Raw genomic sequence first — 23,552 nt, 5'->3', positions numbered from 1 at the left:
CCCTCTGCCTGCCCTCTCTGCCTACTTGTGCTCTCTCTTTCTCTCTCTGTCAAATAAATAAATAAAAACGAAAAAAAGAACAGTACATGTGTGGAGGTGTCACAGACAAATGGAGATTACTCTTGAGGGTTCATAACACTATTTTCTGTGTCTCTGTACATTTTGGAATTGCCAGCAATTAACAGTTTAATACACATATATATGAGATTTCAAATCCCTCATCCCTGTGGGTGATAAGGCAGCAGCTAGTGGCTTTGCCTGCAGACACAAAGGGTCCTCAGGCCAGGCAGATAGCCTGGCAGTCACTCCCACCTATTTAAAATTTTTAAGTTCCTTCCAGTTTAGTTTTAATTGTCCACATCTTTTTTTTCCTGTGGTAATTTAAAAGTCTTTCAGAGGTAAGAGTTTTTGCAAACAGCCATTTTCAGACTGCTAAAAAGCTCATAAAGTGAATACTTTGTTCAGAAAACCATAAAATCCTGAGTGGGCTCCTCCCACCCAATGCCCCAAGGGTCCCCAGGGAGCTGGGGTATGAGCTGGCCTTGACTAAACACTGCAGAAGATCACCAGGGAGGCTGTAGGCTGTGCACAAATGCCAAATCTCCAACCTCACTCCGATTCTTTAGAGATATGGTGGCTCTGGACACCTGCGTTTTTAGAGCCCCGCCGCTGAGAGTCTCTGGCCCACACTTTGAGAAACTGTTTCAGGACACTGGTCTCCCATATGGGGTGTACCATATAATCCTTTGAAATGATGTAAGAAAAGAGTGGAACAACTGTATTTTTACCTAACAAAGACAAGGAATTAAGCCGCTCTAAGAGCTACTCACCTGGCCCCAGCCCTCTCCTGCCCTGTGTCCTCAAGGAGCAGTGGAAGCCCATAGCTCTGAGGGCTCACAGGTGCCCCATCACTGAGGGCCTGGCCCAGAGACATGTCACTGTTAACATTGAGCTTTAACCAAATGAACTGCTATGGGCTGAAATGTTCCCCCCACCCCAAGTCCATATGTTGAAGTCCTAATCCCCAGTACCTTAGACCTCATGTAAAGTGGATCTTTACAGGACTAATTAAGGTAAAATGAGGTCATAGTGTGGCCCTAAGGCAATATGGCTAGTGTCCTTATAAAAAGAGATGAGGACACAGACATAGGGAAAAGGCCATGCGAGGTAAAAGGGAAGATGATCATCTATAAGCCAAGGAGAGGCTTTGTCGAGATAAACCACCCTTGCTGACACCTTGATCTTAGACTTCCAGCCTCCATAACTGTGAAGAAATAAGTTTCTGTTGTTTAAGACACCCAATCTGTAGTACTTTGTTACAAGAGCCCTAAAGGACTAACACACAAACCCTTTGGCAAGGTTTCATTCCTGCAAAGATACTCGAGATGGGAAGAAATCAGGCATCCTGGCAGCCCCCCGCACCCTCTAGTTACCTGGCCTCACTACAAGCTGCAGGCCTGGGGAGTTCTAAAACAGCCAGCAAAAGGCCACCACAACCAACAAGCACACACAACACTGTCTCCTACATCTTAGTCACATCCTTTGCAAACTATTATCTATTATCAACTGCACACACTTTATGATTTACCCACCAAACTCAGACATAGACACTACTTACATTTATAAACCACCAAATGGAGCTCATGCTTGGAGTCACTTTAGGGATGGAGCAAGCAAATGAAAATGACAGGGATGTGAAATGCTGTGCTTGCCAAAAATCACCTTTTTTTTTTTTTTTTGCAGGAGCTAATAAAGCAGATAAAAGATGAAAGGAGAAATACTAAGTGTGTATAATTTATTTAAACTCAGTTTTCTTTTTTTTTTTTTTCTTTTTTATAAACTCAGTTTTCAAGCAACATGAGGAACTTAGAAGCATCGACTTGGCCTATGGGTGGAGATATGGGATGAGACAGCACTACTCCATCACTCCTTTATGGGAACTGCCGGCTGAATAGGCAGAGCCTGTGAACCAGCACGGGGCTACAATCATCAGGAACCAACCAGTTCTTAAGCTTGGAGAGCTATGCAAGAGTGTGTAGATGGCCTGGACAGATCTCGGGTGAGCCGGCCAGCTAAGGAACTTGGAAGAGGTGACTTGGCTTTCAGGCATGCATGTGCCCTCCTGTGGCTAATACATGATAACGGGATCTTCTAGAAGAGCTGGCAGGGCTGCCTAGTGGGGGCATGCTCTCCAATTACTCTAAATGAAATCAAGCTCTTGAGGCACACAGAGTTCTAAGCACACTCTCAAATATGTCATCTTGGCCAACTATGAAGGAATGCACATGACCTATGTAAAAAGGGAGGATTGAGAGAGAACTTGAGACTTTCACACTTAAGAGTCTGCAGGAAGGGCATGCGTGGCCACAGGGCCCAGGGCCACCCCTACCCCAGTCTGTGGGGGGCCCCGAGGCTGAGTCATACCTAGAGATCAGACAATACAGCACATCTCCCTTCCTGCCTTGACCTTGTGGCAGAATCAGGACAATAGAGAGATCCAAAAGCTTCTCAAAAGCCCTTCCAGAATCACAACTAATTCCACACAACCTATGGGGTAGGCCCAAAATGTGTGACTGGAATATAAATGATACATAGCAAACCCAGCACAGGGTCACACAGAAGTGCAGGGCAGCAAGTCACATCCCCTGTGGCAGCTGTTCCAGTCCTTGGCCATCCTGGCAGATGCATCCCCAAGTGGGCTCACCCCACTCTGTTCATTTCTAGTGTGAGGTGTGCTGTATGTGGACGTGGAGAAGGTTACAGCTTCCCACATCTCACGTGCATGGTCTGCCAGTGACATATGTGAAAGGATGTGTTCCCTTTTCCTGGTGGAGGGCAGTGGGGGAGTGTTGATTCTCCATTTACTCAGCTGGCAGTTTCAGAGGGCAAGAACCTTCCCACCCCACCATGTCCACCCTTTGCATGGGCTTACCTTGCAGTATGCACTCAGCCAATCTTATCTGGAAGAGGCAATTATCTAAGAGGCAAATTATTAAAACACAAAAGAAAAATTAAATGAAAATTAGTCTTTAAAAATTAAATTAAAAGTTAAATATAAATAATTAAATAAAAAATATGATAGTTAACTTTATGTGATAACTTGGCTATGCTATGGTATTACTCCATTTTTGTCAAATGCCAGTCTAGATGTTGCTATACAGGTGTTTTTTAGATGTGATTAACATTTAAATCAGCAGACTTTGAGTAAAGCAGATTACCCACCATACTGTTGGTCGGCATCATCTAATCAGTTGATAGCCATAAAAGAAAACATAAGAGGACTGAGATCCTCCAAAGAGGAACAAATTCTGCCTCCCACCTGCCTCTGGACTCAAGCTACCACATCAACTCTTCCCTGCATCTCCAGCCTGCCTACTGTAAATTCAGACTTGTCAGCCTCCACATCCTGTGAGCCAACTCCTTAAGATAAGTTCATGTCTCCCTTTCTCTCTCTCTCTCTCTCTCTCTCTCTATATATATATATATATGTACACACGCACACACATTCTATAGGTTCTGTTTCTTTGAAGAATCCTGACTACTACACAAACCCCATGTTCATCAAAACAAAGAAAAAAATACAACTCATGTGTACAAAATCATTATCAGTGTGGTCTCCAGAGCAGCAGCAAGGCTGACTTTCCAGAGTGTGAAATTATCAAGCTCCTGCATTTTGCTTGCTTTAACACACTTAAGTTATTCAGTGATCTCTGGGGACAGCATACCCCAAGGAATCAAGAGTCCAGGTGGTTTTAGAGCTCATTGGTTTTGTGAAGACTGGTCCTTCTAGGCAGGATTTGTGGGAAAAAAAAAAAGAAAATTATTTAAAATAAATAGCTTGAGTAGGTCAGGGACTTAAATACAATGCAAATCTTCATCAGTACTTCTGACTTGAGGCTACAAGGTTCTTCAGAGCAAAGTGTCCCTTCTTCTGAAGATTATCTTGAAGGAAGAATAAATGCCCATCCCCACTGTCCTGGCCAAGACAACATGGGCACAAAGAATGATCATACTAGCTCTGGGCACAAAATTCTGGCTACAGAATCAGGATCTAAGAAGGGAACTCAGTACTCTCTAAGCATTGGTTCTTTTCCACTGTGGAGTAAAACATACCCAAGGGAGAGCGAAAAACTGTATCTAACAAGTCTGGCTAGTGGAGTATCTGAGATATAAATACAAATCACAAATATGCTGGTTTCTAGATCATAGTAGTTATCACTGTCCATCTGTCTTATTCACAACTAAAAACTCTGAAAGCCACGTTTAAGATCCATCATTTCTATCCCCACAGCCATGCACAGAGAGGAGGCAGTCACAATAAAGTTGGGTGTGGGGAGCAACCACTTAAATGAATGCTTAATGAGCTTCTGCTGAACAGCACAAATGCACACCAGGCTCAAACCAACAGAGAGAAAAAACACATCCCTATTTCCTTGAGACCATGTTCTAAGAGGCCTTCAATGCAGAAAATTTATACAAATGCAAATCTTATCCCTGGAATGTTCTGAAATCCTATTAGATAACCTAAAATTAGACCAGAGCTGACATGTTTACACCCCACTCATGGCCCACGTTCCCCACTAGCTCCTGCAGCGTTTCTGTGCCTAAGGCCCCTAGCCAAAGGTTCTCCAGATATAAAATATAAGGAAGACAAATACCAAAATGACAGATATAAACCCTACCATATAAGTATTTATACTAAATGTAAATGGACTAGACAATCCAAAGGCAGACACTGACACCAAGAATTTTTAAAAATGAACCACCTGTATGTTATGAGAGACACATTTTAATTCAAAGTTAAAAACAGGGTGAAGCTAAATGCATGGAAAAAGATACACCATGGAAGGAGAAACCAAAAGTGGGCAAAAGTAGCTTTTCTAATACTAGATAAAATGAGACAAAATAGACTTAATGACAAAAATCAATACTAAAAACATGATAAAAGGTCCAAACTCTCAGCAAGATTTAACAATTATAAACACATATCCATCTAACAACACAGCTGTGTAATACATGAAACTGCAGAGAATATAATCTTATATGCACAACATCCTAGAGATTCCACAAAAAATAACGTTAGAGCTAATAAATGAATTCAGCAAAGTTGCAAGATACAAAAGCAACACATAAAAATCAGCTGAACAACCAAAAAATGTATTAAGAAAACATTCTAGGGGTGCCTGGGTGGCTCAGTTGGGCATCTGCCTTCGGCTCAGGTCATGATCCCAGGGTACTGGGATCAAACCCTGGGTTGGGCTCCCTGCTCAACGTGTTGTCTGCTTCTCCCTCTTCCTCTGCCCCTCCCCCTACTCCTGCTTGATCTCTCACACACATGCTCGCTCTCTCTGATAAATAAAACCTAAAGAAAGAGGGAGAGAAAAAGAGAGAAACAAACAAACAAACAAACATTCCATTTACAATAGCATCAAAATTTTAAAAAGGGACTTCTGGGGAAGATGGTGGAATAGGAGGATCCTAAGTTTACCTCATCTAGTGGATACAACTAGATAACACCCACATCAGTGTGAATAACCCAGCAAATGACCTGAAATCTGGCAGAACAGATTCTCCACAGCTTAATGTAGAGAAGAGGCCACAGAAAAGGTAGAAATAGCAGAGAGTCAAATGGACCCATGGGACTGTCTTCCAGAGGGAGGTAAACTATGAGCATGGAAAGGTGAAAGCAGCAGACCCCCACACAATGCACCAGCACAGGGCAGACAAATCCCCATAACATTTAGCTTTGAAAACCAGAGGGGCCTAACTTCACAAGTTCTTACAATCAGTGGGGCTTAATACCAGGAACTTTAAAAACCAGGAAGCTCAGCTCTTGAGAGCCTGAGGGCGATAGGAAACTGAGTCCTCAGCCTTCAGGAGACAGCACAACAAACAGTCCCACTGAGATACAGCATAGAAGCAACATTTTGCAATGCCTGGGGTACATGGGAAGGAGATTTGTTTACTAATTTGGAGCATATGCTGGAGGGACAGGGATCTTTGGGAGACTTCTCCAGGAACAAAAGAACTAGTAGGTGCCATTCCCTACACCTCCCAACTCCCCACCACAGATATAAGGACACCTTCAGGAACCAGTGCAGCACCAACACTCTACACCTAGCTTGCTTATAGCACACCTCACCCCCATGCACACCCCCACCAAATTAGCCAGCCTAGGCAGTTTTCCCAGGCAGCAGCAGGTCCTGCAGTGAGCCAACTCGGACTCTGCAGGCACTGTGGAGCCCCACCCCCGCATTCTCCTGGGGACTGCCCCATCCAGTTCACCCTTGGCTCACCCAAAGAGGTGCTACAAGCCTGGCAGTATACAAGCAGTCCCAATATAGGCCAGCACCACTTCAAAGTGACTCTGCCCAGGGAGAGGGGAAGATAACCACACACACCAGGCAGACAGCAGCCCCAGCAGTGAGCTGGGGGTAGACATTTGGTCTGACTGCAGGCCCCACCCACAATGAAAGATCCTCAGGGGACAACACAAGGAAAGCACCCTTCAGTTCAGTGCTTCTACAGTTTTGGCAAATGCCTGATCTGACTCATCTCAAGATCAAGACTGTCCCAGACTAACCCACTAACAACAAAAGGACCAAAACTTGACCACAACAGGCAAAGGGAGCCCCCACAATGACTGGCCTGAAGGCAAGTGCAGTTCAGCCAAAACAGTAGGGCAAACACAATACACATAGAAGACATTGCTGAAATGCCAGGTTCTGGTGAACAGGAGACATGGCACTGTAAGGCACTTTAAGACCTCTTTTTCATAAGGCCATTATTTTTCAGGAGCAGGAAATAGAGCTTTCCTAAGACACAGAAACAGACACAGAAAGTTCAACTAAATGACAAAACAAAGGAATATGTCCCAAATGAAAGAACAGAAAAATCATGGCAAGAGACCAAAACAAAACAGAGATGAGTAATATACCTTATAGAGAATTTAAAGTAATGATCATAAAGAACTGGACTTAAAAAAAATAATAATAAAAGAAAAGATACTCAGTGGACTTGAGAAAAACGTGGAGGACTTCAAGGAGACCCTCAAAAAAGAGAAAACATAAAAAAGAACCAATCAGAGATGAAGAACTCAATAAATTAAAAATACACTAGAGCAAACAGTAGACTAGACAAAACAGAACAATGGATCAGTGACTGTAGGACACAGTAATGAACCACAATCAAGCTGAACTGGAGAGAGAGAAATAATAATAAAAAAATGAGAAGAGACTAAGGGAACTCAGCAACATCATCAAGCATAGTAACAATTCTCATTATAGGGATCCAAGAAGGAAAAGAAAGAGAAAAGGAAACAGAGAATTTATTTCAAGTAATAATACTGAAAACTTCTTAAATCTGGTGAAGAAAACAGTAATCTACATCCAGGAGGCACAGACAGCCACCAACAAAACCACTCAAGAAGATCCACAGGCTGAAACCATAATTAAAATGGCAAAAAGTAGAGATAAAGTAAAAAATTTAATGCAGCAAAAGAAAAGGAGACAGTTACATAGAAGGAAAACCCCATAAGGCTATCAGTGGATTTTTTAGGAGAAACATTGTAGGCCAGAAGAGAGTAGCATGATGTATTTAAATGCTGAAAGAAAAAACCTGCAACCAAGAACACTCTATCCTGCAAGACAGAAGACATAGTTTCCTAGACAAAGAAAATATAAAGGAATTCATCACCACTAAACCAGCCTTACAAGAAATGTTCAAGGGACTCTCTCTTCAGTGGAAAGGAAAGACCACAAGTAGGAGTAAGAAAAGTAGGAAGCATAAAGGCAGTAAAATTAAATATATATATACAATGATACTGATGGCAAGGGATTCACAAAAGGATGTAAAGTATGGTACCATATACATAAAAATGTTGGGAGGAGAGGAGTAAAGAATGGGTTCAAACTTAAGCAACCATCAACTTTACATAGCTATATGCCTAAGATGTCATATATAAACCTAATGATAACCACAAATCAAAAACAAGTGATATGTAAAAAATAAAGAGAAAGGAATCTAAGTATATGCTAAAGAAAGCCAGCAAACCATGAAAGAAGAGAACAAGAAAAGAACAGAGAACTACAAAAACAAGTGTAAGACAAGTAACAAAATGGCAATAAACACATACTTATCGATAATTACTTTGAATGTAAATGGACTACGGCTTCAATCAAAAGATAAAGAGTGACAGAACGGATAAAAAAGCAGCACCCATTTATATGGTTCCAACAAGAGACTCATTTCAAACCTAAAGACATATACAGACTGAAAGGGAAGAGATGGAAAAGCATTTATCATGCAAATGAAAGTGAAATGAAAACCGGGTTATCAACACATATAGCACAAAACAGACTTTAAAACAAAGACTGTAACAAGAGACAAAGGACACTATATAATAACAAAGAGGAAAATCCAACAATTGTAATATTTATGCCCCCAACTTGGGAGCACCCAAATACATAAAACAATTAATAACAAACATAAAGGAACGAATCAAAAGTAATAACAATAATAGTAGGGGACTTAAATGCCCCACTTACATCAATGGACAGATCACCCACACAGGAAATCAACAAGGAAACAGTGGCTTTGACCAGTCTGGACTAAATAGATTTAACATATATTCAGAATATTCCATCCTAAAACACATTCTTTTCAAGTACACAGAACATTCTCCAGAATAGATCACATGACACCACAAAACAAATCTCAACAAATTCAAAAAGACTGAAGTCATACCATGCATCTTTTCTGACCACAATGCTATAAAATTAGAAATCAACCACAAGAAAAAATCTGGAGAGCACAAATATATGGAGGTTAAATAACATGCTACTAAAGAACGAATGGGTCAACGAGGAAATCAAAGAGGAAATAAAAAAATACCTGGAGACAAATAAAAATGAAAATACAACAATCTGAAATCTCTGGGATGCTGAAAAGCAGTTCTAAGAGGGAAGTTTATAGCAATGCAGGCCTGCCTCAAGAAGCAAGAAAAATCTCAAATAACCTGCCCTTACATCTAGAAGAGCTAGAAAAAGAACAAAAAACAAACCCCAAACCAGCAGAAAGAAGGAAATAGTAAGATCAGAATAAATATAAATGATAAAAAAAAGCCACAATAGAACAAATCAATGAAACCAGGAGCTGGTTCTTTGAAAAGATCAACAAAACTGATAAACTTCCAGCAAGACTCATTAAAAAAAAAGGTGGAGGGGAAGCAGAGAGAGGACTCGAATAAACAAAATCACAAATTAAAGAGGAGAAATAAACAACACCACAGAAATACAAATGATTTTAAGAGAATATTTTGAAAAACTATGTTAACAAACTGGACAACCTAGAAGAAATGGATAAATTCCTAGAAACATGTAACTTCCAAAACTGAAGCAGGAAAAACAGAAAATTTGAAGACTGATTACCAGCAATGAAACTGAATCAGTAATAAAAAGCCAACAAAGAGAAGTCCAGGAACAGACAGCTTCACAGGTGAATCATACCAAATATTTAAAGACTTAATACCTATTCTTCTCAAACTATTCCAAAATACAGAAGAGGAAGGAAAATTTCCAAATTCATTCCATGAGGCCAGCATTACCCTGATACCAAAAGCAGATACCAAAAGCAGATAAAGACACCACTAAGAAAAACCCCTACAGGACAATTTCTCTGGAACACAGATGCAAAAATCCTCAACAGATCAAGAGTTAAGTGTTGAAGGAGGAGGGGGGCCCTAAGTATGTCTTGTCCCTTGAACACAGGTAGATTGCTATCAAATCATTCTGAAAACCCAGTAAATCATTTGGAGGTCTGAGAAAACAAAACTGCAAGTCTACATGTAGAAAAGCAACCACCTTGGGGTGCCTGGGTGGCTCAGCTGCTTAAGCATCTGCCTTTGGCTCAGGTCATGATCCCAGGATCCTGGGATCAAGCCCCGCAACCCTGCTCAGCAGGGAGCCTGTTTCTCCCCCTCTCTTTGCCCCTCCCCCCACTTGTGCTCTGTCATGTGCACGCTCATTCTCTCTCTCTCAAATAAAATCTTTAAAAAAAACTAAACAACATAATAATATTCACATCATAAAGTCCCAGAAAATGAAGAGAGAGAAAAATAGCTGAAAACTTCCCTAATCTGGGGAAGGACACAGACATCAAAATCCAAGAAGCACAGAGAACTCCCATTATATTCAACAGAAGCCAACCATCACTAAGGTATATAATAGTCAAATTCACAAAATACACAGACAAGGAAAGAATCCTGGAAGAAACAAGGGGAAAAAAAGTTCTTAACCTACAAGGGAAGACAGATCAAACTTACTGCATATCTGACCACAGAAACATGGCAAGCCAGAGAAAAACAGCAGGAAATATTCAAAGTGCTGAATGGAAAAAATAAGCAGCCAAGATTTCTTTATCCAAAAGGCTGTCATTCAGAATAGGAGAGATAAAGAGTTTCCCAGCAAAAACTAAAGGAGTTCATGACCACAAAATCAGCCCTGTAAGAAATTTTAAGAGGGACTCCTTGAGTGGAGAAAAACCCAAAAGCAACAAAGACTATAAAGGACCAGAGAACATCAGCAGAAACACCAACTCTACAGGTAACACAAGGGCACTAAATTCACATCTTTCAAAAATCACTCTGAATATAAATGGACTAAATGCTCCAATCAAAGGAGACAGGATATCAGAATGGATAAAAAAGATCCATCTACATGCTGCCTCAAGAGACTCATTTTAGACAGAAAGACACCTTCACATTGAAAGTGAAGGAATGGAGAACCATCTGTCATGCTAATGGATGTCAAAAGAAAGCCAGAATAGCCATACTTAAATGAGAAAAACTAGGTTTTAAACAAAAGACTGTAACGAGAGATGAAGGACATTATATCATAATTAAGGGGTCTATCCATCAAGAAGATCTAACAATTGTAAATATTTATACCCCCAACTTGGCAACACCCAAATATATAAATCAGTTAACAACAAACATAAAGAAACTCATTGATAGGGGCACCTGGGTGGTTCAGCTGGTTAAGCGACTGACTCTTTATTTCGACTCAAAGGGTCATCTCCTCAGAGTCCTGGGATCAAGACACACATCTGGTTCTGTGCTCAGCAGGGATTCTGCTTGAGGATTTCTCTCCTTCTCTCTCTGCCCCTCTTCCTGCTCTCTTTCTTTCTCTCTCTCTCTAATAAGTAAATAAAACTTAAAAAAAAAAAACCACCTCATTGATAATAATATAATGATAGTAGGGGACTTTAACGTCCACTTAGAGCAATGGACAGATCACTTAAGCAGAAGATCAATAAGCAAATAAAGACTTTGAATGATGCAATGGACCAGGTGGACTTAACAGAAATATTCAGAACACTTCATCCTAAAGGAGCAGAATACACATTCTTTTCATGTACACATGGAACACTCTCCAGAATTGATCACATGCTGGGTCATAAATCAGGACTCGACCAGTACAAAAAGACTGAGATCATACAAGCATATTATCAGACCACAGTGCAATGAAACTTGAAGTCAACCACAAGAAAAAAATTTGGAAAGACCTCAAATAATGAAGGTTAAAGAACATCTCCTAAAGAACGAATGAGTTAAAAGGAAATTTAAGAAGAAATTAAAAAGTCCATGGAAGCAAATGAAAATGAAAACATGACAGTCCAAAACCTTTGGGATGCAGCAAAGGTAATCTTAAGAGGGAAGGAGTTGCAATACAGGCCCACCTCAAGAAGCGAGATAAGTCTCAAACACAACCTCACCTTACACCTAACAGAGCTAGAACAAGAACATCAAATAAAGCCTAAGACCAGAAGAAGAAAGTAAATAATAAAGATTAGAGCAGAAATAAATGATGTAGGAACAACAGCAACAAAAAACCCCAGTAGAACGGAGTAATGAAATTGAGAGGTGGTTCTTAAAAAGAATAAAATTGATAAACCCCTAGCCAAACTTATCAAAAAGAAAAAAGACCTGAATAGATAAAATCATGAATGAAAGAAAAGAGGTCACAACCAACACCACAGAAATACAAACAACTACAAGAGAATATGATGAAAAATTATACGCCAACAAACTAGGCAACCTGGAAGAAATGGACAAATTCCTAGAACCTTACAAACTACGAAAACCGAAACAGGAAGAAATAGAAAATTTGAACAGACCCATAACCAGCAAAGAAATTGAGTCAGTAATAAAAAATCTCCCAACAAACAAAAGTCCTGGGCCAGATGGCTTCCTAGGGGAATTCTACCAGACATTGAAAGAAGAGTTAATACCCATTCTTCTCAAACAGTTCTAAAAAACAGAAATGGAAGGAAAACTTCCAAACTCATTCTATGAAGCCAGCATTACAATGATTCCAAAACAAGGCAAAGACCTCACTAAAAAGGAGAATTACAGGTCAATATCCCTGATGAACATGGATGCAAAAATTCTCAATAAAATACTAGCAAATCGAATGCAACAGTACATTAGAAGAATTCTTCACCACACTCAGATGGGATTTATTCCTGGGCTGCAAGCCTGGTTCAGTATTTGCAAATCAGTCTATGTGATACACCACATTAATAAAAGAAAGGATAAGAACCATATGATCTTCTCAATAGATGCATAAAAAGCATTTGACAAAATACAGCAGACTTTCTGGATCAGAACCCTCAACAAAAGTAGGTATAGATGGAACATATCTCAACATCATAAAGGCCGTTCATGAAAGATCCACACTCAACCAACTGAGCTACCCCAGCGCCCCTGCAAACAACATATCTGATAAAGGGTTAGTATCCAAAATCTATAAAGAACTTGCACCACCACGTACTTACCGAAAGGATATAAAAATACAGATTCAAAGGGGTACATGCACCCAGATATTTATAGCAACATTATCAACAATAACCAAACTATGGAGAGAGCCCAAATGTCCATTAACTGATGAATGGACAAGAAGATGTGGTGTAATATATATGCAGTGGAATATTACTAAGCCATCAAGAAAGATGAAATCTTGCCATTTGTAATAATGTGGATGGAGCTAGATTATGTTATGCTAAGTGAAATAAGTCAGAGAAAGACAAATACCATATGATCTCACTAATATGTGGAATTTAAAGCAGAAAACAGATGAACATATAGGAAGGGGAAAAGAAAAAAGGAGAAAAGGAAACAAACCATAAGAGACTCTTAACAATAGAGAATAAACTGAGAGTTGATGGAGGGAGGAGGGTGTGGGGTAGGCTAGATGGGTGATGGGTATTAAAGAAGACACTTGTGATGAGCACTGGGTATTGTATGCAAGTGATGAATCACTGAATTCTACTCCAGAAACCAAAATAACAAATAAATAAAAATAAAAATCGTCAACAAAATACTAGCAAATCAACCAACTATGCATTAAAAATAATCATTCACCATGATCAAGTAGGATTATTGCCAGGAGGCAAGGGTGGCTCAACATTTGCAAATCAATCAATGTGATATATCAATAAGAGAAAGGATAAAAGCCATATAATGTTTTCAACAAATGCACAAAAAGCATTTGACAAAATACAACATCCATTCATGATAAAAACTCAACAAACCTAGAGTTAGAGGGAACATATCTCAACTTAAATGTGAAAAACCCAGTGAACATCATACTCAATGGGAAAAAAACAGAGCTTTTCCCAGATCAGGAAAAAGACAACGATGTCTACTCTCACCACTTTTTTCCAACATAATACTAGAAGCCCTAGTCACAGCAATCAGACAACAAAATGAAATAAAAGGCATCCAAATTGGTAAGGAAGCAGTAAAACTTCCACTATTTGCAGATGATATGATACTATATAGAGAGAGAATTGGAAGACTCCATCAAAAAACTACTAGAACTCATAAACAAATTCACTAAGTCCCAGGATACAAAAATCAATGTGCAAAAATATGTTTCATTTCTATACACTAATAATGAAACAGCAGAAAGAGAAATTTTAAAAAATCCCATTTACACTTACACCAAAATTAATAAGATATCTGAGAATTAACCTAATCCAGGAGGTGAAAGACCTGTACTCTGAAAACTATAAAACACTGATGAAAGAAATGAAGATGACACAAAGAAATGGAAAGACACTCCATGGTCATGGATTAGAAGAATAAATATTGTTACAATGTCTACACTACCCAAAATAATGGACAGATTTAATGCAATACCTATCCAAACAACAACAGCATTTTTCACAGAACTAGAACAACCTTAAATTTATAGAGGACCACAAAACTCACCAAATAGCCAAAGCAATTTTGAAAAAGAAAAGCAAAACTGGAAGTATGATTATTCCAGACTTCATATATTACAAAGCTGTAGTAACCAAAACAGTATGGTACTGGCACAAAAACACACAGATCAGTGGAACAGAATAGACAATCTAGAAGTAAACTTACAACTATATGGTCAACTAATCTTTGACAACGCAGGAAAGAATATGCAATGGAAACAAGTCTCTTCAACAAATAGTACGGGGAAAACTGGTTAGCTACATGCAAAAGAATGAAACTGGACCACTTTCTTGTACCATACACAAAAACAAACTCAAAATGGATTAAAGACTGGGACGCCTGGGTGGCTCAGTCAGTTAAGCATCTGCCTTTGGCTCAGGTCATGATCCCAGAGTCCTGGGACCGAGTCCTGCATAAGGCTCCTTGCTCAGTGGGGAGTCTGCTTCTCCCTCTGCCTGCCACTCCCACTGTTCATGCTCTCTCTCCCCGCCCCCCAACAAATCGTTCAATCTTTAAAAAAAAAAAAAAGTGGATTAAAGACCCAAATGTGAGACATGAAACCATCAAAATCCTAGATGAAAGCACAGGCAGTAATTTCTCTGACATTGGACACAGCAATAAAAGCAAAAATAAACTATTGGAACTACATTAAAATAAAAAGCTTCTGCATAGCAAAGGTAACAATCAACAAAACTAAAAGGCAACCTATGGAATGGGAGAAGTTATGTGCAAAAGACATATCTGATAAAGGGTTAGTATTCCAAATATGTAAAGAACCAATACAATTCAACACCCAAAAAACATATAATCCAATTAAGAGATGATCAGAAGATATGAACAGACATTTCTCTAAAGAAGACATACAGATGGCCAACAGACACATCACTCAACATCTGGGAAAACCATATGCAAATCAAAACTACAATGAGCTATCACCTCACACCTGTCAGAATGGCTAAAATCAAAAACACAAGAAACAAGTGTTGGTAAGAATGTGGAGAAAAAAGAACCCTTGTGCACTGTTGCCAGGCATGCAAACTGGTGCAACCAATCTGGAAAGCAATAAAGAGGCTCCTCAACAAGTTAAAAATAGAATTACCCTATGACCCAGTAATCCCACTACTGGGTATTTACCCAAAGAATAGTAAAACACTACTTTGAAAAGTTATATGCACCCACCCCTACGTTTATTGCAGCATTATTTTCAATAGCCAAATTATGGAAGCGACTCAAGCGTTCATCAACAGATGAATAAAGAAGATGTGATATATATACATATATATATACACACACAATGCAGTATTATTCAGCCATAAAAAATGAAATCTTGCCATTTACAACAACATGGATGGATCTATAATGCTAAGTAAAATATGTCAGCTAGATAAAGACAAATAGCATATGATTTCACTCATGTGTGGAATTTAAGGAACAAAATAAATGAAGAAAGAAAAAATGAGACAAACCAAAAAACAGACTCTTAACTATAGACAACAAACTGATGGTTACCAGAGGAGAGGTGGGTGGAGGGATGCGTGAAACAGATGAAGGGGATTAAGAGTACACTTACCCTGATGAGCAGTGAGTAATGTATAGAATTGTTGAATCACTTTATTGTACACCTAAAACTAATATAACACTGTATGCTAACTACACTGGATGCCAACTATGCCAGAATTAAAATAAAATTTAAAACAGGAAAGAAAAATATATTTAAGAATAGATTTAACCAAGAGGTGAAAGATTTGTACACTAAAAATACAAAACACTGCTGAAAGTAATTGAAGACACAAATAAATATATTTCATGTCCCTGGACTGGAACACCTAATATTGCTAAGATGACAACATAACCCAAAGCAATCTACAGATTTGATGTAATGTCCTTCAAAATTCCAACAGTGTTTTTTGCAAAAATAGAAAATCATGCCCCCAAATTAATACAGAATTGCAAGGTACCCAGAATAGCCAATTGAAAAAGATCAACAAAGTTGGAGGTATCACACTTATTGAATTCAAAACTTACTATAAAGCAGCAGTAAACAATGTGGTACTGCCATAAAGACTGACATGCTGACTGATGACAGCATAGAGAGCCCAGAAATAAACCCTTGCTTATATAGTCAGTGATTTTCAACAAGGGTGTCAAGACCATTGCAGGGGAAAAGGACAGTCTTTTTAACAAATGGTGCTGGGAAAACTGGATATTTGCATGCAAAAGAATTAAACTGGGCCATTACCTTACACTATCTACAAAAGTTAACTCAAATAAACAAGCTAAACAAAAGAGCTAAAACTGTAAAACTCTTGGAAGGAAATACGTAGGAAAAGCTTCACGACACTGGATTTGGCAACCATTTCTTAGATATGTCACCAAAACACTGGCAACAAAGAAAAAAATAGATAAACTAGACATGAAAATTAAAAACTAGCACACCCACCCAAGGATGGTGTCAATGAGTGAAAAGACAACTTGCAGTATGGGAGAAAATATCCACAAATCATATATTTGATGAGAGACTGATATTTAAAATATATAAAGAATTCCTATGACTCAACAGCAAAAAGACAAACAACATGATTAAAAAATGTACAAAGGACTTGAACAGACCTTTCTCCAAAGATATATGAAGGGCAAATAAGTATAGGAAAAGATGTTCAACATTTCTAATCATTAGGAAAATGCAAATCAAAACCAGAATGAGATACCATTTCACACCCATTAGGATGGCTGTTATCAAAACCAAAAAACCAGAAAAGTGTTGGTAAGGATGTGAAGAAATTGGAACCCCTCTACACTGTTGGGAATGCTGGTGCAGCTGCTGTGGAAAACAGTATGGCAATTCCTTAAAAAAAAAAAAAAACTAACCATTGAATTACCATACGATCCAGCAATTCCACTTCTGGGTATATACCGAAAAGAACTGAAAACAGGATCTGAAAGAGGTATGTGTACACCCATGTTCATAGTCGCATTCTGCAATAGTAAAAGGTGGGAACCCAAATGTCCATCAACAGATGAATGGACAAAGAAAATATGGTATATACATACACTTGAATATTATTCAACCTTAAAAGGAATTAAATTTTGATATATGATACAAATGGATGACCTTGCAGACATACTAAATGAAATGACAGAAACAAAAGGACAAATATTGTACAACTGCACTCATACAGATATCTGAAATAGTCAAGTTCATAGAAAGAATGGTGGTTGCCAGGTACTGGGGAAATATACGAATGTGGATGTTTTGTTTAATGGGCACAAAATTTTTTTTTAAAGATTTTATTTATTTATTTGAGAGAGAGAATGAGATAGAGAGAGCATGAGGGGGGGAGGGTCAGAGGGAGAAGCAGACTCCCTGCTGAGCAGGGAGCCCAATGCGGGACTCCATCCCAGGAATCCAGGATCATGACCTGAGCCAAAGGCGGTCGCTTAACCAACTGAGCCAACCAGGCACCCTGGGCACAGAATTTCAGTTTGGGATGATGAAAAAGTTCTGGAGATGAATAGTGGTGATGCTTGCACAACAATTTAATGTATTTAATTCTCCTAAACTGTACACTTGAAATGGTTAATATGGTAAATGTTAGGTCATTTAACATTTTCCTTAGTAAAATAAAATCAGGTAGGGTGATTCCTCCAATTTATTTTTGTTTTTAAACATTTTTAAAGCTATTCTAGTTTATTTCCTCCTTCATATAAAGTTTAAAATCAGTGTCTTTTATTTATTTATACATCCTGTTGAGAAATGAACTCCCAAAACGGCATTTTAAGTGAAAGAAGCCACACTAAAGACTACAAATTGTATACTTTCCTTTATGGTAAATTGTCAGAAAAGGCAACTCTACAGAAGACAGAAAATAAATAAATAAATTAGTGATTAGCTAACGTAGGGTTAGAAATGGGGATTACCTATATTCAGTCATGTGGAATCTTACTGTTCTAAGACTGGATTACAGTGATGGCTGTACAACCCTGTAAATCTACTATAAATCACTGCATGATTAAAGTAGGTTAATTATGTACATTATACCTCAACAAAGTTGTTTAAAATATTTTTTTCTGAGATATTTGATTGGAATTGTGTTAAATATTTAGATCAATTTGGAGAGAACTGACACCGTTACTATGTTGAGTGTTCCAAACCCAGACCATAGCATGCTTCTCCATTTATTTACATTTTTTTCACTCATTTGTTTTCATTCATCAACATTTTGTCGTTTTCAGGACATAGATCCTGTGTTTTTAGATTTATATCTAAGTATTTGATTTCTTTGAAGCTACTGAAAATGGTATTTTAAAATTTCACTCTCTAATCATACATTGCTAGTATATAGTGACTGACATGTGTTGACTTTGTATTTTGTGACCTTGCTAATCTCACTTACTAGTCCTAATAGCATTTTCGTAGATGCCTTGGATTTTCTATATAGATTATCACATCTGCAAATAAAAGACAGTTTCATTTTCCCTGCCAACTTCCATGCCTTTTATTTCTTTTTCTGTCCTTATTGAACTGGCTAAAATAAAGTTCTTAAATTATGTAGATGTAATTAATCCATACTATCCCATGACTGCTATGAGCTGGCTAAATCTTAGTAGCAAAAACAATAAAAGTAGCTTAAACAGGTTAGTTACTTAAAACGTCACCTTTAAAAAATAATTTTTCTCATATAAAAACTTCAGAAAACATAGCACTAATAGTAACTGTCCCTTCTACAATATTTTCCTATATTCTCATTTGATCTTCATGAAATCTAAGAGGTACTTTTCCCATGTTACCAAAGAAGGAAAATGAGCCAAGGCAGGCCAAGCAATGTGCCCACTTGGCCTCAGATAATCATGCTGGAGCAAACAGACATCAACAATCAAAGCAGCAGACTTACCAGAACCCAACTTGATCTCACCTGCTTAAGTCTCTGTCATGCAGGCACTAAGCTGACCTCTCTGTAAGATGGTGCTAGTGAAACACAAATCAAAAGCCAGAACACATCACAGAGGGAGAGGGACAACTGGGAAGTGGGGAGGCAAGTGCTCCTGGAGTGGTGCCTGAGCAAGCATGGTCCTTAAAAGAATCACAGGTGATTCAGTAAGTGTGTGAGGGTCAGGTCCTAGGATCTAACATTTGGGGCAAGGTATTTTGGGCAGATTCTTTCTAATTTTTAACCTGAAGCATGTGAGTAAGATAAATGGATTCAAAGTCTGGCTCTACTATTTACCAGGCACATAATCTTGGATACATACTTCATTTCTCTTTGTCAATTTCCTCATCCAATAACTGCACCTACCTTTGACAGCTGGGAGAATAATTAGTTTGTAAAGGACTCAGAATAAGAGTTAGCAACACTGCCTATTTCTGCAACTAAAGTTTTATTAAAACACAGCCACACTCTCATCACATATTGTCTATGCTGCTTTGATGTTAGAACAGTAGAATGATGTAGTTGTGATAAAGACCATATGGCCCCAAAAGGCATAAATATTCTCTATCTGGACCTTTACAGGAGAAATAACCCTGGCTTAGAACAATGCTAGAGCACAGGTATTCAAGAAATGTTAGCTATTATTTTAACCCACACTCACTTCCAGAATGGTAAGCTTGAGTATGTGCACAAAGATATAAACAAAAGCACTGACTATGGTGGTGACAGATGTGAAAGAACAGTATCAATTAACAAGAGGCTGATTAAACAAATTATAATCCACCCATACCATGGAACACTATACAGCCATTAAAAAGAATGAAGGAGGGGCGCCTGGGTGGCTCAGTCAGTTAAGCATCTGCATTTGGCACAGGTCATGATCTTGGGGTCCTGGACCCCTGCTCAGCAGGGAATCTGCTTCTCCCTCTCCCTGTGCCCCTCCCCCTGTTCGTGCATATGCAAGCTCCCTCACTCATTCTCTCTCTCAAATAAATAAATAAAATGTTAAAAAAAAAATGAAGGAAAATCTGTGTATATATACTGTATATGCCAACATGTAAGGATCTCCAAGATCTTTAAATGAGCCAAAGTCATTAAGTGGAAAGGTATGATGATATATGCAATATATAATCTCATTATGTTACCAAAAGAACACAAAAAACCAAAAACTACATGTATGCACAGAAAAGGCTATATAGTACCACAGAAGCACTGAGGGAATTTCACCGTTAATATACATAGTTCTGTACTTTTCAATTTTTTAATAAGTGGGTGTTTTATAATTTTTCTCATGACTTAAAAATATTATTTGAGGGGCACCTGGGTGGTTCAGTCGGTGGAGCCACAGGCTCTTGGTTTCCCCTCTGGTGGTGATCTCCGGTGGTGGGATCCAGCCAACCAGAGGCTCAGGATTGGGTGGGGAGTAGGCTTGAGATTCTTTCCCTCTGCCCCTCGCCCCACTCACACACTGCTCTCTCACGTGCTCTCTCAAATAAATGGATAAATCTTTAAAGAAATATATTATTTGAATCTCTCAGGTTGTATCCTACATGTGTACTTTTTCAAAACTTTATGTCTTTACCCCTCAGCGACAAACCAGAAAATAGATTAATCTCAAATGCATTGCGCTAAGTGAACTAAGCCACACACAAAGGCCACATATTCTGGAAAAAGCAAAATGTCCGAATGGAGAACTCAGGTGTTGCCAAGAGTTGTGAATGGGGGGAGGGGTTGCCTACAAAGAGACAGCTGAACCAATCTGGGGGGTGACAGAACTGTTCTGTATCTTGATTGTGACGGGAGTCCTATGACCATGAATTTATCAAAACTCATAACCATACACCAAAAAGCAAACTTTACTATATGTAAGTTTAAAAATAAATCCAAATAAACACACATACAAAAAACCAACAAAACAGAAAATTTTTCTTTGAGCGACCTATCAGCACACAAACATATGTGTTAACACAGGAAATGTTTTCCACCACAATTCTGTTTGCCTCTGTCACGGAGATGATGCTGCGGAGGAAGAAGGCAGCAGAGAATCAAACATTAGCACCACATTCCTACTGAATTCCTACAAATGCGGACTTGCCGTGGTCCACATTTAAATAATAGTGATTTCTTTTCAGCTCTGTGCCTGCACATCTACACTTCACACGGAAAACCATTACGACATTCAGGGATAAGGGACAGCAGAGGTGGGACCCTTTAATGGTCCAGGCACAGAAACTGCAGCCCCTGGCTGCTGAACTGGAGAGGATTTTCTGGCACAATCACCAAGCTACTCCGAGTGGGTGACGGAGTGTCAAGCATACCAATCTGATATACAGCACCAGGAATCACTGCTGCTTCAATCACGAATCATTTAAGGAATAATATTAGAAAAAGGCCAAGAAATTCCCCTGGGCTCACGAAGCAGCAAAAACTGTCCAGTGTGGCACACAGTACCCTCTACTACTAGAAAAGAAACACTCCAAACATCTCAGTTGCCCACAGAAGCGCAGATCATCCAACACTGGGTTTAATAAGCAATTGCTATCTGTACTCTTCAGACGTAACACTAGAGTGGACATGGCCTGGACGCCTCTCCCAGCTTAAAAAACACTCCTTAAACCCCATTTCCAAATTACTCTCACCATTTTTCTCACACCCACAACATGCTGCAAACTAAACGCACGCATTTCAGGCTTAAAATACACAATTCAGTATGGCTGTGCGGAACAGCGCTGCCCACTTAACAATCCGGCGCCTTAACAAAGCCCAAAACTCCTGTCCAAGAATCTGCAAAATGGTTTCGCTTGGCCAGAGTCTCCCTCCTTCCCTCAGAGAGGGGCACAAAGCAAGCAAAAACTGGTTCGGGTCTAGTCGCACGGTATTAGTCCAGGCTGCCTGCGCCTTACTTTCCAACAATAACGACAAAACACCAATATACCCTCCCCACTGGAGCTCTGCCATGTGCCGGGGACTAGGGATCCGGGACGCCGGCGCAGGGGCCGGGGCGCGGGGTCGAAGGTCAGGGGCCGGAGGGCTTTGGGGCAGGGAATGTGAGGGTGTCCAAGGGCGCACAGACCGGGATGCGCTGGTGCTGGGGGTTCGGAGGCACGGAAACTGGCGTGCGGGGGCCGGGGCGATCCCGGGAGGCCGCGCCGCCGGAGAGGCCGCGCCGCGGAGAACCAAGTCCTAGGCGCCCGCGAGGCCAGGGTGCGGCCCCGCTGCCGCAATGCCCGACTAGGTTCCGAGGGCCGCCCGGACCCCACAGGGGTTGCAGGGCTGGGCGGGGGCAGCAGCCTTCCTCACCTGGGTCGACGGCGGCCGCGGCTCCAGGGGTCCCAGGCGGACCCTGGGAGTTTCCTGGCTGAGTGAGTCACTCGGGCGGGCCGGGAATGCGCCAGGAAACACCCGGCCTCCTCCCCTTCCTCCCGGGGCGGGGGCTCTCCCGGCTCGGCCTCTTCCTCCCGGCGCTCCTCCCTCCGCGCTCGGGCCGCGGCCCTGGCTGCTCCCTCTTTTGCGCCGGGCACGCTCCACCGCCCCGCGGATCCTGCCGGGCCGCGCACGCTTTATGCCTATCAGCTGTAAGGAGGCGACGGAGAGGTCCTGGCCGCGCTCTCCTCTGGCCGCCTAAGGTGCTTCCAAGGGAGATCTCCGAAGGCCACCTGCCGGCTCAGGCGACCTCAGCTCTGCCTGGGACCACTGGGGAACACTGCTCTGGGACTCCCCTGGTGGGAGCCGCCCGGCCCGTGGAGGAAAAGGGGCGGGGATCCGCACACTGCTCCGGGGATACACGGGATCAGGGCTGTGGGTGGATGGGCTGCACAAGAGCCTTGGGGCGGGGTGGGGGGAGGCACCCAGCGCGCGCCGATAGGGCGCCACTGCCAGGTAGGAGGTGCGCACACCTGCGCTCCGCATGAGAGCGTGGCAGGCGGTGGGGTACTGGGTGCGACAGCTACACACTTCGACGGGCTCCTGCAGTGATCACTTCTGTACAACCTCTTCTCCCTCTGAGCCAGGGGCAAACCCACGTGCAGACTTGTGGGAATGGCTAACAGAAGAAAACTTAATTTGAACAAGTCCCCGAAAACAATCTTGAGAGAGGCCAGTTAAGTGAGAAATTACATGAAAACAGTGAATGGAGTGAGCTTGTCACAACCATGCTTAGGAGAAAAATTGCCCTAAACTCCGCACCGATCCCCACCTACCCACTTCCCTTCACCCATTTTGGTTCTAATGGAGAACAATAATGATGGGCATCAAGTATTCTAATCTGGCCACTAGACTATGAAAACCACAAGAGGTTTGCTTACTCCCATCTGTCCAATGGATAATGCAAAAAGTCACAGCAAATGGATCCTGACCAG

At 40.6% G+C, this 23,552-nt stretch overlaps 1 protein-coding gene across 2 annotated transcripts in view; it reads right to left on the bottom strand.

Annotated features, from left to right (window-relative positions):
• Nucleotides 1-22,645, bottom strand: part of CYFIP1 (cytoplasmic FMR1 interacting protein 1) — a 118,391-nt gene extending 95,746 nt beyond the window's left edge. For both annotated transcript variants that reach the window (XM_027570645.1, XM_027570643.1), the window contains exon 1: nt 22,495-22,645. The gene's annotated coding sequence lies outside the window, so the exon portion shown is untranslated. The remainder of the gene's footprint in view (nt 1-22,494) is intronic.
• Nucleotides 22,646-23,552: the final 907 nt, after the last annotated feature.

Source organism: Zalophus californianus, chromosome 6 (genome assembly GCF_009762305.2).
Source record: "Zalophus californianus isolate mZalCal1 chromosome 6, mZalCal1.pri.v2, whole genome shotgun sequence".
Classification (NCBI taxonomy): Eukaryota; Metazoa; Chordata; class Mammalia; order Carnivora; family Otariidae; genus Zalophus; species Zalophus californianus.
This window is presented reverse-complemented; position numbering and strand designations above follow the sequence as displayed.